The sequence below is a fragment of the Eumetopias jubatus genome, unplaced genomic scaffold, assembly GCF_037043125.1.
Source record: "Eumetopias jubatus isolate StellerSeaLion01/CBP00866 unplaced genomic scaffold, mEumJub1_p1.0 scaffold_11, whole genome shotgun sequence".
In the NCBI taxonomy this organism is placed as follows: Eukaryota; Metazoa; Chordata; class Mammalia; order Carnivora; family Otariidae; genus Eumetopias; species Eumetopias jubatus.
In genome coordinates this window covers 126,181,891-126,194,198 of record NW_028274817.1, presented here as the reverse complement: position 1 = coordinate 126,194,198, position 12,308 = coordinate 126,181,891, and the positions used below count along the sequence as shown (strand labels likewise).

The 12,308-nt window shown below is 55.6% G+C and overlaps 2 protein-coding genes across 3 annotated transcripts in view; both read right to left on the bottom strand.

The window, feature by feature from the left end:
- Nucleotides 1-12,308, bottom strand: part of P2RY8 (P2Y receptor family member 8) — a 38,258-nt gene that overhangs the window by 17,084 nt on the left and 8,866 nt on the right. Inside the window, exon 2 of one of the 2 annotated variants that reach the window (XM_028115037.2) lies at nt 1,582-1,728. The exons of the other annotated variant lie outside the window; for it this stretch is intronic. The gene's annotated coding sequence lies outside the window, so the exon portion shown is untranslated. The remainder of the gene's footprint in view (nt 1-1,581; nt 1,729-12,308) is intronic. 2 annotated transcript variants of the gene reach the window in all.
- The window catches only part of ASMTL (acetylserotonin O-methyltransferase like), a 63,067-nt gene that overhangs the window by 41,895 nt on the left and 8,864 nt on the right, over nt 1-12,308 (bottom strand). The window lies entirely within an intron of this gene.

The window sequence follows — 12,308 nt, the reverse complement described above, 5'->3', positions numbered from 1 at the left end:
CTCGGGCGTCCGCACCCCTGGGGTCCTGGCTGGGGTGTCTGGAGCTGGACACCCACGTCTCCTGGCCTGTGGTTGCCGTGGCCAGTCGAACCCGCGGCGGGACCGGACTAAAGAGGAAGGGGTGACAACATCTGCCTTCACTCGTGACATAACACTTTCCCCTCGGGAAGCCAGGGTTTGTGGGTTCAGGGCTCCCAGGGGGCTCCTGTCGTTTTCATTTCCTTCTGTCCCAAGGCCGCAGACAGTTTCTTCCTGGCTCGTGTCCCGGGGCTGGCGGGAAGGCTCGGGCTGAGCCGTCTGTGAGCCCTCAGACCACGTCGGCGGTACTCCTGGGCGTGCCCCACACTCGGTGTTTGCAAACCTGTTCTCCCCGAGCCGTCCTGGAAACACACGCCTCGCAAGTGGGCAAACCGAGGCACGGAGGCCTTCAGGAAGCTGAGCAGCCAGCGAGAGGTATAGCGAGGACCCAGGCGCACGTTTCCCGGCCGCGGGTAGAGACGGCGATGTGTCTGGCGCAACGATTTGTGAGCGGCGCTGGCCATCCTGTCTGAGACCTGCTCGTGCCCTGAGTCTGGCTGTCCTGTCTCAGCGTCTGCCGTCCCGGCGGGCATTTCTGGGGCCATGCCGTGTGCTGAGGAGCAGAAGGGGGCCGGCCCAAGACCGTGGCCTGCACCCACCTGCCCGTGACCAGCCCTGGGTTTCCGTCAGGCGGGGACAAGTCCTCACTTGAGACCATTGGCCGTGATCCGCCATCAGGTGAGTTCACCCCTGCCTCTTGGCAGGGTGTGAGCCTGGGGCATGGGCACAGCTCAGAACACAAGGACAGAAGAGGCAGAGGGTGTCAGCAGTGTCCCCGTGTCTGGGGAGTCCCCCAGGAGCCCCTCGGCCAAGCCTACCTGCTCCCCGAGGCCCCCCACCGTGTCCCGACTCTGTCTCTGCCAACGCAGCCTCTCAGCCCTCGGACTGGCACAGGTCTGGGGGGTCCCGGCCACGCTGGTCTTCTGTCCCCCCTGACCAGCGAGCACCTAGTCCTGTCTGAGCACCTGTGCGCATCCGCAGGGCACGGTATCGGGACTGCTGGCCCGGGGAGGTGAGGGTCCTCTCCTCCAGGCCACGCCCGGGAGACACACAGCTCCGTCCTGAGTTTAGACCCGGACACGCGGGGCGCCCTCGCTAAACGCACCCAGAGGGAGCGAACAGCACACGGGCCGCTCCCCGTCCGTGCGCACTGAGGGAACGCACGGGGGAACGGATGAGTGAGACAAGGAATGAAGGACACAGGATGCACTCCGTAAATGCCGCGTGAGCCCGTGCATGCATGAACGGAAGAAAGGGGCCAGTGTGCATTTTCGCCCAGCGCCCCTTCCTGCACCCTTGGCTCCCTGCCCCAGGTCCTCGGACTCTGCCCGCCATCCCCCTGCTGCAGCGGAGCCTGGAGTCCAGCCCCCTTCTCCCCGTCCCTCTCTGTGCTTCGTGGTCCATCACACAGGACTGTCAATCACATGTGAGTGAGATGTGGCCCAAGCGTGTCCCATCACAGAACCCCATCCCTGCACTCATAGGGACTTTTCCAAGACTTACCCTCCTCTGACCCTGACACGATCCATCACAACCCTCAAGAGGTGCTGGTCCCTTTGGGTTCTGCTCTCCAAAGAGGGGGTCCAGCCTGCCAGGGAACCTCTTTCCTTGCACAGAGGGCAAGCGGACTTCCTCCAGAGACCCTAAACCCTATAGTGATGGGAGGTGGAAGAAGGCAGAGTTGAAATAGGGGACAAGAGAGAGAGAGACAGCGAGAGAGAGAGAGAGAGAGAGAGAGATCAGGAACTGACAACCATTTACACTCCTGGATCCAGCCATGCCTGAAGCTGACCTGAAATGCCTAACTACCCAACTAGACAATTTCCACTTTGACCTAAGAAAGCATGAATCAAGCGTCTATTGTGTGCCACCCCAAGAGTTGTGCCTCATCCATCAGGAGCCGGCCTGCCCTTCGTTGGGGGACAGAATTCCAGAGGGGCCTGATTCCAGCCAGGGAGCCTGCGGAGACCACGCCTCCCGCCTCAGCCAACACACCGTCATTCCACGGTAGCCCCACACGTGCGAGGCACCCAGCCTTCTGCTGCGCCCCTTTCTGGGTATGGGTCTTGGGCCGGTCCCTTCCGTGAGGACCTCAGTTTCCCCATCGGGACAATAGGGTTCAGAAACTCCCTGCACACAACCCCGGGGAAAGGGGCCGGCGTGGCCATCAGCACTCCGTCCATGCTAAGTACGGCGCATAAAAACTGAAAACAACATGCCTCCACCCCCATTAAACCCAGACCGAGAAAAGAAAAGAAAACAGAGAAAAGAAAAAGAAAGCGGGAAAGGCAGGTGTTCAGAGAATTCTGGGAAAACCCACGTTGAAGAAGGCGAGCGTGCGTTTTTGGAGAGACGGGGCAGTCACGGCGACTGGGCAGAGGGGCGCTGGGCGTGAGGCTGAGGATGTGTGTGAAAACCCACAAGACGCTGAGCTATTTCCTGGTTCGCGTATCCTGAGATGTGCAAGGACGGGGGTTTCCTTGGAGCCCTGAGGCCTGGCCGGGCAGGCTCTGCGCTCTCCTCGTGCGCCCCATAAACACTTGTTTGGACACTGGGGTGACCAGGGATTATAACAGCACATCCCAAAGCCCAAGCTGCCCACGTACCCCGCAATCAAGCAGCATCTGTAAGGTGGAGAGGTGCATCCCCTCGCCTGGGGTCTGCCCTGCCTCCCTCAGGGTGGGGACACCTCTGCAGGACTCTGTCTTACAGATGCGCCTCCCCACCTCCCGTTTGGTCCCATTGACTTACGGCGACGGTCCTGGGCGAGCTGACCCCGTGGAGCTAGTCTGAGCCGTGTGCGGTGGGGACCCTTATGCTGGTGCACAGGTAGCTCTCCCTTTAGAGAAGGGACCCCGCCCGGGGCGGTCCGTCCCCCACCCGGCAAACTCTACACGGTCCCCAACCCTCCACCCCAGGGGACCCAGCCGCCGGCTGGTAACGGCAACCTGTCATCGGCAGATTTAATTAAACGCACAAAGGTTACGAAAGGCGGAGCCCCGGGGCATGGAAAAGGTTCCTCTTTTTCACAGCGGGCTCCCGGGGAGGTGTGGGGGGGGGGCCCCAGGGCGCAGTTGGTCACTGCAGGGGATTTCACAGATTTTTTAATATACATTTTTGAAAAAAATGTTATTAAAAAAAGTTCCACCTGAATATATTCAGGGCGCCTCTTGGGATGGGTAAGTTGATGGTGAGAACAGGGTGTACATTCAAGTGTCGCTTTCTTTGGATACATTTCATATTATTTTATTTTACTTTGGAAACGGATCGCTTACTATTAATGATTGAAAAGCTTACTCCGACTGCTTGTTATTCCCAAGTAAGCACCTGGATGATTGTATATTTTCTGAGGTCTTTTTCCTATCACGGGCTGAAGTGTGTCCCCCGCCCCAAACTCACATGCTGGAACACTGTACCCGCCGGACCTCAGAATGTGGGTGTATTTGCACACAGTGTCTATACAGAGGTAATTAAATCAAAATGAGGTCAATAGGGTGCATCCTGATCCCATAGGACTGGGGTCCCTATAAAAAGAGTTGAGGACACAGACACGCAGAGAGGGATGACCACATGAGGACACAGGGAGGACTTGGGATCTTCACGCCCAGGAGAGAGGCCTCAGGAGGAACCAGCCTCAGCCCCGCCTGGATCTCAGACTCCCAGCCTCAGCCCTGCCTGGATCTCAGACTCCCAGCCTCAGCCCTGCCTGGATCTCAGACTCCCAGCCTCAGCCCTGCCTGGATCTCACACCCCCAGCCTCAGCCCCGCCTGGATCTCAGACTTGCAGCCTCAGCCCCGCCTGGATCTCACATTCCCAGGTTTGGTCCTACCTGGATCTCAGACTCCCAGCCTCCAAACCCATCTGGATCTCAGACTCCCAGACTCCAGCGCCACCTGGATCTCAGACTTGCAGCCTCAGCCCTGCCTGGATCTCAGACTCTTAGCCTCAGCCCCACTTGGATCTCAGACTCCCAGCGTCCAGCCCACTTGGATCTCAGACTCCCAGCCTCAGCCCTGCCTGGATCTCAGACTTGCAGCCTCAGCCCCGCCTGGATCTCAGACTCACAGCCTCAGCCCCGCCTGGATCTCAGACTCTCAGCCTCCAGGACCGGGATCAATAAATATCTGTCTCTGAATCTGCCCCATGTGGGGTATTTCTGACGGCATCCCTGGGAGGACTATTATGTTCCCTTACCAGGGGGCAGGTTGGGGGCAAGAGGGGGACCGACTGGGGTTTTTAAACGGAGGCATGCTTGGTGAAAAGAATTCCAGGCGTTGCAGAAGCACGTGAAGGATGGCCGGCCGGACAGACAGAAGGACACGTGCTTGCAATCTCGCTTTCTGCGCTCAGAACCCTGAAAACCGTTCCTGGGGCAACTAGGCCTTGCGTCCTGGCTCCGTGTCTTGTTTTGGGGTGGAGTTGTAGTGGTACAGGGTGGGCAGCGCTAATGGGAAGGGATTCCCCAGCTTTGGTTTCAGGGAGCCACCTAAAAGGGTCCCCCACATGGGTCTGCAGCCCCCTAGGTGGGATTCGTCATGATGGCTGATGCTACCCACCCCTCGAGACTTGTTTTCTCCCCGATCTAGCCCTTCCTACGGTCCCCAAACCCTCCTCTTGGAGACCTTCGTCCTCTGCCATTCTGCAGAGGAACAGGCTGGAGGGACGGTCCTTCGCCTCGATCTGTTCAGGGAGCCGCTGCCTGAGGCTCCGTGGACGAATCTAGAGCTTGCATTTCATGCAGCGTGGAGTGAAAGCTTGAGCGCGGCTTCCCTTGAAGGTTTGCCATATGAGCGTTTTAGGAACGAAGCCCCTGGAGACTCCCGCCCCGGGGGAGGGACGGCGGTACTGGCTGTTTACTATTTTAAGACAGCGACATTCCCATTGCAAAACGCGGGGGTGAAATCCAGCTAGGAGAGAGGTAGTGTGTTGGTTTTCCATGTCACACCCGAGCCCCAGCCCAGCAATCTGCAGCAGCGGTGTGCATGCATGTCTGTCCCACACGGGTCTCCCTGGGCTCAAACCCAGGAGTGCACAGGGCGAGTTCCCGGCACGGATGCCCCGGCTGGATCCCTTCCCTGGCCCTTTCCATCTCCTGGAGCCCTGTGTACCTTGGCTCTGCAAAGCCCGCTGAGCACCCTCGAGTCTCCTGCCCGATGTTCACTACTCGGCGGCTCTCTTGCACACCAAAGGACCCATGTTGCGTTGGGCCCACCCACACAGGACAGCCCAGGGTCATCTGCCCACCTCCGCCAGGTCCACCGATGGCCAGCCTTCATGCCATCGGCAAACCCCAATGCCCTGTTTGCAAAGCCCCAGGACCTATGCACAGGTTCTGGGGGTGAAGATGTGGACATATTTGGGGGTGGGGGCGTCGTTCTGTCTTCCACAGGCGGGGGCCATGCAGAATTCATTTCTAGATTCCCACTGCTAAGTTGGATACTTGTCTGTAATGGTTGATAGTGAGTGTGTGCGTGGAGGGGTGTGTGCACAGCAGAGGAGAGAGGGTGCAGGGCTGGGGATCAGGCATGTCTCCCTCCCGGGTCTCCCTCACTGTGAGAGGCCACAGTGAGGACAATGAGGGGAAAACAGCCAGGTAGGGCCCGGGGGAACAAAAGGGGGGAGCAGAGCTCTTGTAGACAGTGAGGGTCTTGGGGTCATAGAGGGGAGCAGGAAGGAGACAGAGCTTAGGAACGTTTGGGGCGAGTGGGGGAGAGCTGGCCACTGTTTCCCTACAGCCTGGAGTTGAGGTCCGGCCTGCTTGCATTCCCTACAGTTTGTAGGACCAGAGACGGGGTGTATGGTCCTGTACAAACAGGCCCGGCACAGCCCGGGTGGGGTGGGCCAGAGGTTCACCTGGAGCTTTCTCAGACCCTGCAGAATTTCTGCATCGGCTCATCCTCCGTAGACACTTGGCCTGTTCTCACGTCTCGGCTGCTGGTCCTAATGCAGCTTGAACACGGGGGTGCCGATATGCCTTCGAGGTCTTGACCTCCATTCTTTCGGGGGTATCCCCAGAACTGGGCGTTTGCCGGATCATACGGTAGCTCTGTTTTCAGTCACTTGAGCAGGTGATAAACAGAAATTGGTCCACGCACACGGTGCAACGTGACGCAGCCTCGAAGACAGAGGACGTTCGGCACCTGCTGTGTGATGTGGGTGGACCTTGATGACATGAGCCAGACATGAAAGGACAAATCCTGCGTGGTTCCACGAACACGGGGTCCCTAGAGCCATCAGATGGGCAGGTGCTGCGTGCCAGGGGCTGGGGGGATCCTCATTCCCCAGCGTGAGTGTCTAATGAGGACAGACTTACAGTTTTGCAGGATGAAAAAGTCCTCTAGGGGTGCCTGGGTGGCTCAGTCGTTAAGCATCTGCCTTCGGCTCAGGTCATGATCCTGGGGTCCTGGGATCAAGCCCCGTCTCGGGTTCCCCGCTCACCGGGGAGTCTCCTTCTCCCTCTCCCTCTGCCCCTCGCCCCCCTGTCGTGCTCTCTCTGTGTCCCCCAAATAAATAATCTTTAAGAAAATTTAAAAAAAAGGAAAAAGTCCTCGAGACTCAGTGTGCAGCATCGAGCTCATAGACAGCAGGACGCTATTGTGTGTGTAGAGATTTGCTGAGAAGGTAGATCTCATATGAAGCCTTCTTACCACAAAAAGAAAAAAAAAAAGAATAAACTGAGATAAAATAAGTTAAGGTAAAAGTAGCGTAACAAAGCAAAGGTATCTCCCCCTGGGGGTGAGTGGACAGGGGGTCACTGCCGTGACGCCTTGGGGTTGCTGTGGACAGTCTCATAACAGGACGCTGCCCACACAGATGTGGGTCTTCTGTGCTCGGCAGGGTGGACGGGAATCCTGGGTTGGCCGGTGTCCTCATGTAAACACGCTGGTGCTTGCAAGTACCAGACGCAGGCGGGAGGGAGAGAACCTAAATGCGATGGGTGCTTCTTTTTTTTAGGGTTAGGAGCAGCTTGGAGTCCCCAGATCAAAGCAGGGTGCAAGGGGTCAGCTGAGGCTACGGTCACGTTAGCAGCTGTCATTCCAGCCCCGGCCTCCCGGAGCACCATCAGCCGCCTTGCTCCCCACGCCCAGAGTTGGGTCCTTCGGGTGGCGGGCGTGGGCTCTCGGCTGTGGCCAGCAACTGGCCCACTTGGTGGGGACCCAGGGGCTTCCCGGGAGGAGGGATTTTCAGGGCTAAGCCGGGAGAGTTCCCAGCAGCGGAGCTGGGCTAGCCACCCCTCTGAGAGGGATGTTCAAGACGGACCCATACACATGCACCAGGAGGGAAGTGATCCCCGTCGGCAGCCCTGGGCACGGTTCCAGGCCGCCGTCCAGTGCGGTGGCGGTGAGGTAAAAATCTCGGTTCTGTCCTACGGGAGGTGGGGATTTTCAACCCTGACTTTTTCGCTGGCCACGGGGCTGTGCAGGGCCCGGACATGGCTGAGGGTGTGTGGCCTGGGGCTGGCTGGCTGAGTTTCGGGGGATCACCTCTGCTCACACACCTTGTGAGGAGGGGCGGGGTTGCACGGTGATTCCCGGGACGAGACTGCAGGGGCCGCAGATGTCAGACCCGGGAAGACATTGGCAGCGTCCCTGGGAGGGAGCTTTCAGACCTTCGCCCGTCTCCATGTCTCTGTTTGGCTTTCACTTCTAAATTTGGACGTCGAGCTATTTCTAGGCTGGCTGTGGGTGGAACGGGGTCCCCAAGGGCAGACTGCAAAGACAGTGGGTTTATTGATTCTTACTCTCGGCTGCTCTCAGCTCAGCCCCCCACTGCTAACATGGCGTTGGGGTTGCTGATGACTGGCCAGGGACTGGCCCCACCTCCTGCCGCTTCCTCTTTCTGCTCACCTTCAGGGGCAGAAAGTTTCCCCCACACACGCCCTGCTGGAGGGCTCTGTGCCTGCAAACCCCAATTCGTGGCCTGTAATACTGTGGGGGGGTGGTGGAAAACTGACCCCAAAAGGATATGTCCACATCCTGACCCCTGGAGCCTGTGAATGGGGCTTTATTGGGGAATTGGGTCTTTGCAGATGTGATGAAGTGAAGGATCTGAGATGAGCTCATCCTGGAGGACGGTGGCCCTAAATCCAAGGGCAGGTGTCCTTATAAGGGACAGAGGAGGAGACACGGACACAGAGGAGAAGCCACGTGAGGACGGAGGCAGAGACGGGAGGGACGTGGCCATGAGACCAAGGATGCCCGGAGCCCCAGGAGCTGGAAGAGGAGGAAGTGCCCTCCCCTGGAGCCTCTGGAGGGAGCACGACACTGCCCCACCTGGATCTCAGAGGCCCTGCCCCGCGTGGATCTCTGACTTCTGGCCTAGAATTGGGAGAGCAAGAATTTCTGTTGTTTAAGTCACGCATGTGAAGTCCTTTGTTATGCCTGGCCCAGGAAATTAGCCCAGATGGCTTTCTCTGTGCAGTCTTCAACCACTGGGCCATTAGCAGCGAACACCGTTAAGTTTTAAGAGATGCAAACCGTTCTGCACACAGCGTGTATTTAAAAATGCAAATACTGGGCGAGCGTTTTGAAGGCGTCTCCAGCGGTATCAGCTTTATATACTGTACCATGCGTTTAACCAACCCATGAAGGAACTCTTTTTAAAGATTGGGCAATCTCATTTTTTTTTTTCCCCTCTCCTCAAACTGCCATTTTGTTATCTGTGCTTTTGCAGATTCTGAGCCTGGTGTCTTAGAGACGTGCTCGAAACTCTTTGGGCTATGATCCCATCCAAGTCACGAAAACAAAAATAAGTGCACGTACTGAGATGCACACATGTGTTTCACTTCCTGTCCGTCGAACCCTCTGTGCTAAAAGGCTTCCTCTGACTCAGTGGCCACTGTGGTCAAATATATGCAAGGAACATAAATATGTCACACGCTTTGATACACAATTATTAAACCTAAAAGTAAAAAAAAAAAAAAAATGTATGGGACATGACTTCCAGAAAGAGGTGAACTGTGGTCAAGGTTTTCCCACACGTCGAATAAAAGGGAACGTTCGTGCAGCAGAAGATGCATCTACCATCTCATTTTCGCTTTCAGTAGGCACTGAATTCACCACACATCTTACGAGGTCCCCCGGGAGGAGGACTCAGTGTCCCTGTAGCAGATAGGCACGGATTTGTTCCAATAAGGGCTTGCTAAGTCGCGGGGTAGCAGGTTTGGAGGAAATTGTGCAACAGTTTCATCGGTGGGATTCCTGCCCATGAATCTTGAAACTAGTGGTAAATGATCACGCCACATTGAGAAGTCTCAGTGTGTCCAACGGGAGCTCTATCTTCTTTAGGGGCGTGGAGGAGGGAAGCGTGATAAACTGGAAATACCCGTATTTCCACTGCTCCAGTAAATTCAGAGCTCCCTTGCATGGGCCCCATGCACCTGCTTTGTGAGTGAATCACTTCCCCGGCTGTCCACACAGGTGCCTCTGGGTGGGTGACACAGGACCCTTCAGGGTTGGGATACCTGGGGTTGAAAATTAAGAAGGTGGGCATCTCCTTTGGGGCCACTGGGGACATGCGTCAGAGTAGGATTTATCCTGCAGGAGGGCTTGCTTTCTCTTGTTCACCCAGAATTCTAGAACTTTCTTGAGCTTGCATTTGAGCTGAATGTTGATTGGAAAAGAAACAACCTTATTTCCGTTGTCACGAGTTGATTGTTTTAAAACTAAGTGTGTGCGAGGGACCTCCCTCCTCCCCTCCACCCCACCCCGGGTGGTCTCTGGTGCCCTGGGCATCTCAGTTTGAAGACTCCCTGCTGCGCTTAATCTTCACACAAGGAGAGGGAGGCGGTGTCAACTGGGACTTGGGGGGAGGGGGCAGCGTGCAAAAGGACTAGTCCGTGAGACCGCTTTTGATTTGTTGGTGACTGTAAATGAGCGTGGAAATGTTAAACAGCTTTGTGAGGGAGCCGAGGGGCAAGCATCTTACAGGGAATGTGCCCGCCTTCAAGCCCCCGACACAAAGCCCCCATAGACGGTGGGAGCAAAAAGTTACCGTTCCGCAATTGCCGCCAAGTAGCTTCCCTACTTACAACAAACCTGGATGCCTTGAAGTCATTATCCTCCTAAGCACGGTGAAGAAAACACAAACACATTAAACACTTAATAAATTCATCAAGAAAATTAACCGTTGGGCTTGGATCTCATCAATGTTGCAAGAGTTGTTTGTTTTTTTCTTTCGCTTCCTTGTTGAGATGGGTACGGACAGGGGGCAGATAACGTCCCAGCGATGCTCTTAGTGGTAAATGTACGTTACATTCGGAGGGTGTTTACACGAAGCGAGGTGTCACTTGCTTTGGAGCACCTGATTGTAAATTGTGGGCGTTTACCGGGCATTTCCTAGCAGCCAGCCTTGAACAGGTGCATCGTATTCAACACTTAAAACAATCCTATGATGCAGATGCTAGTCTTACCTAAACTCTGGATCCCACAGGCATAAGGACCAGCTCTGCACATTTTTTCTTCCCCCCCCAACCCCGACCCCCAAACATTTTTTCCCCCTGTTCTACTGATCTCTTCATCACCTCCTTCCTTCTACCTTATTTTGGTTGGAGCCAACTCTTTTTAGGTACTTAAGATGGAACCCCGGGTCATGGGCATTCGGTTTTTCTTCTTGTCTAATGAATGGATTCGAGGCTATTAATTTGCCTGTTTTCACCACTTTGGTTCCATCTTACGTGTTTTGATGCGTTGTCTTAATTATCGTTTGTGTGAGCTTCCTACTGTAACAAAGCACCGTAATCTTTAGAAAACAGAGGTCTGCTTTCTTACTGCCATAGTGGCCAGAAGCCCAAAATCTGTGTCCCCAGCTAAAAGTCCAAGTATTGGCAGAGTTGGCTCCTTGTGGCGGCTCTCAGGGAAAATCCGTTTCCTTGTCTTTTCCAGATTCGGGAAGTACCTACATTATTCTGCCTACCCACATGGGGATTAGGACCTGGGCATCCGTGAGGGTGTGGGCATCTCTGGGGCCAGGTCTGCCGGAGACATCATTCATTCAAAATCTTTTCTCTCTTCATCGCAGTCTTTGGCCCGTGGGTTATTTGGAAGGGTCCAGTAGGGGATGAATCTCTGGTCAGCTGTTCGTTATTTGTTTCCAGCTCAATTCTCTCGAGGGCAGAGAGCAGTATGGGGAATGCGTTCAATCCTTCGAAACGTGTGAGGCTTGCTGCAGACCCAGCAGATGTTCTGTTTGGTGACTATGCGGAGCTGATCCTTACGCCCGTGGGGTCTGGAGTTGAGATAAAGAAATCTGGGGTGGCCTGAGGCCAAGGCCTGCCCATACGTTCTTTCTCGTGGCTTCTGACCCATGGGGTACCCCCTTAGGTAGTTGATGGGAGAGAGAACGCCATGGAGCAGTGCATGTCCATCCATCTGTTCCAGACGAGGCTCCAGCTGGAGGTGGTCTTGGATATGAAGGGTCCCTCCTGAAAGCCATCCACAGACCACACTTGGGTTCAGAGGCCAGCGAGGGTTGCAGTGGAGACAAGCCATCCTCGACCAGGCGATGGTGGTGTTCTCTCCTCTGTGGGATTTTTCTCCATTTCTGAGAAATAGCAGGTTAGGGCAGGAAGCCCAGAAGCAAACCGCAGTGGTTGGAGTCCTAATGCTGTGTGGGAAATTGTCCCAACTGTTGACTGTATGAGTTTCCTACGGTTGCTATAACAGAATACATGAGTCTGCGATTTATTTTCTCACGGAATAATAAACAGACATTTGTGTCTCCCAGTCCTGGAGGCTGGGAGTCTGAGATCCAGGCAGGGCTGAGGCTGGGAGTCTGAGATCCAGGCGGGGCTGAGGCTGGGAGTCTGAGATCCAGGCGGGGCTGAGGCTGGGAGTCTGAGATCCAGGCGGAGCTGAGGCTGGTTCCTCCTGGGGCCTCTCTCCTTGGTGTGCAGACCCTGTCTTCTCCCCTGTGTCCTGACATGGTTGTCCTTCCGTGTGTTTGTCTGTGTCCAAATTTCTCCCTTTTATAAGGACACCAGTCGTATTGGAGTAGGGACCCACCCTACTCCAGTGTGACCTCGTCTTGCCGAATTACATCTGCAAAAACCCTATTTCCAGTTGAGGCCATATTCTGAGGTCTCGGGGTGAGGACCGTGACCGCTGGATTTTGTAAGGATGGAATTCAGCCCATAATAATGCAGGCCCGTATCTACATGGGCAACCTTTGTGCATTCACACGTAGCTCTCGTACCTCTCTAACTAGGTACCTGGTTGTTCTGTGGGCTGTC